Genomic DNA, 2,655 nt, shown 5'->3' with positions numbered 1-2,655 from the left:
TCTGCGGGAGCCCCGCCCCGCCCCGCCCCGCCCCGCCCCGCCCCCGTCCCGGCCCCGCCCCCGTCACCCGGAAATCCAGGTTAGGGCGGGCCCGGGGCGCAAGGTGAGCGCGGGTCCAGTCCCCCGGCGGCGCAGCCGGCCCGGCCCCCGCGCCCCAGAACTGCCCCCACCGCCCAGGCCCAGCCAGCCTCCCCCACTCTCCCCTCACCTACCCCCAGACCCCTCCCCTCCCCTCCCCGTCTCCGTCCCGCCCCGGCTTGGGGACCCGCCCCTGCGTGCCGGGCGCAACCCGGTGCCCACAGCAGCTCCGCGACCTGGCTCGGAGCCCGCGGTTAACGCTTAACCAAGCTCCGGGAGCCCGAAGCTCGAGCCGCACCCCGTGCCCCTAACCTTTGGTCCCGCCCGCCGCAAAGACGGGTGGAAGGCGAAGGAGCTGTTGCGAGTCCCAGAGGCCCGCCCCGCGCTCCCGTGACCCTGCGCTCCTACCCCGGGCGTTCTTGGCGGGGCTGGGGGACGGTGGGTCGTGGGTGTCGACGCCGTCCTACCTGGACGCCGACTGTGAGCCAGACCCTGCCGAGGGGCCGGGGGGTGGGGGGCGGGGTGGTTCCTGGAGTAAGTTCTCACGGGCTGCCCGCTCCGTTCCAGGCGCTACTGTGGAGCTATCCGGCGGGGGAGATGGGGAAAGGGATTAACCCCGGGGGCGGGGGGCGCTGTGGGAGGTGCCTTGGTGGAGGGGTTCCCCTGTAGGCATTACCGGTGGGGGTTGGCCTTGACAAAGGCAAGCAGGTGCGCAGCAAAAGTGAAGGGAAGTCCTAGGAGATGGGGTTGAGGAGGGCGTGTGCCAAGTTACCTGGGCTTTCTGGAGTGGGCAGCTGAAGCCGCTGAGCGTTCACCGGCTGCGACGGGGCCCACCCTGCCCTGCACCTGGAGCACCTGGGCCTGCTTCCGCCCCGCGGCGGCACTCCATAATCTGCTACCAAAGTCACTAGGCCCGGACAGAGCCAGGCCCTGACCTGGGGGACGGGAGCACGGAGGGGGTCCCATACTCTGGAGCGTGGAGCCCCGCACCAACTATGCGAGTGCAAAGCCACTGCAGAGGAAAGAGCTAGGAGAGTGCACGGTGTATGCCAGGCAGTGGGCGGAGCACCTGTGCTGGGCTCACGGAAGAACCCGAGATGGGACCAGAGGGATGGAGATGGGGGTGGGGGGCAAGCCTGGGAAGCAACCCTGTAGCCTGGTGATCAAGGAGTTTGGACTTCATCCCCAGGACAACGTGGCGCCCAAGGAGCGTTTGATGCCAGCTGAGACCTGCTCAAATGAGGGTTTCAGAGAGCTCCGGGTGCCAAAGGGAGTGGGCAGCAGCAGAACAGGACTAGGAGGTGGGGGAAAGGCCAGGCGTCCAACCAGAGGCCCTGGAATGAAGAGGTGGGGTCTGAGAAGTGGGCTGCGTATTCCTGCTTTGCCCCCCAGACCCACCTTCCTCCCTGCTCCTCCCTGCCCCCTCACTGCCCGGTGATCTGGGCCCCCTCCCCCACTCTCCACTGTCTTTTGGGTAAGTTTGGACTTGGGCCCAGAGATTGGGGAATTTCCCCAGCTCTCTCCCTGATGGTCACAGACCTGTCCTCTCCCTGAGGTCCTCTCCCTGAGGCCCCAGCTCCTGCCCTGAGGCCCTTCCTACACTTGCAGGGCTCTGGGACCAGCCCCCACTCAGGCCTTCACCACCCTGTTGGGTTCAGCTATCCCTTGCCCATACCTTGGCAGATGGACCTTTAGGAAAGTCCTTTTCTCTCTTTGCATCTTTCTCCTTTGCCAGGACCCTGCCTCCCTCCAAGGCGAGGGAGAGCAAAGGCAAGGACGATGCCCAGTGTCACCTAGACCCCTGCTGTCACCAGGAAACAGGTGAACAGGCCAGGAGAGCAGTTGTGCAGGGGTCAGCAGTTGAGAATTTGTCACAGAGGGATGGGGATGGAGAGACCTGAGGACATTCAGGTGAGCTGTCCAGGAGCATCTGGGAGTTTAGGACAGAGCTCAGAGCTCGGGGCAGCTTTAGGTCATCAGGTGTGGGTGATAACTTGGAGCCACAGGGAGGGGGTAGAAAGAACGAGGTAGACTGAGGCAGGAATTCATTGTGAAGACTGGAAAGGAAGCCCAGGGAGGGGTGAAGCCACTGTCCCCCCAAGCTGATCCACACGTTGGATGCAGCCCAATAAGAGTAGCTAAAGGATGTTTGTTTTTTAGCCTCTGTGAACCAATTCTGAAGGGCAAGAATAAATAGCCTGGAAGGACTGGAGTGGACTTGTCTTCAAAGAAGACACACAAAGGGCTGGCAAGCACGTGGGAAAAGGCTTAGCATCATGGTCACTGGGGAGGTGCACGAGCTAGTGCAGTGAGACACGCTTAGCAGCTGTTAGGCTGGCTACTGTCAAAATGAAAAACAGGAAATACCAATGTTGGCGAGGGTCTACGTGGAGAATTAGAATCCTGGGTGTTGTTGCTGGGAATGTGATTGATGCGGACTCTATGGAAAATAGGATGGCACTTCCTCAAAAAATTAAAAGTAGAGCTACTGTTCCATCCAGCCACTCTACTTCTGAGCACAGGCCCAAAGCAGTGAGAACAGGGACTCGAATAGACACTTGTATACCCTTGTTCATC

Source organism: Camelus ferus, chromosome 6 (genome assembly GCF_009834535.1).
Source record: "Camelus ferus isolate YT-003-E chromosome 6, BCGSAC_Cfer_1.0, whole genome shotgun sequence".
NCBI lineage: Eukaryota > Metazoa > Chordata > Mammalia > Artiodactyla > Camelidae > Camelus > Camelus ferus.
This window is presented reverse-complemented; position numbering follows the sequence as displayed.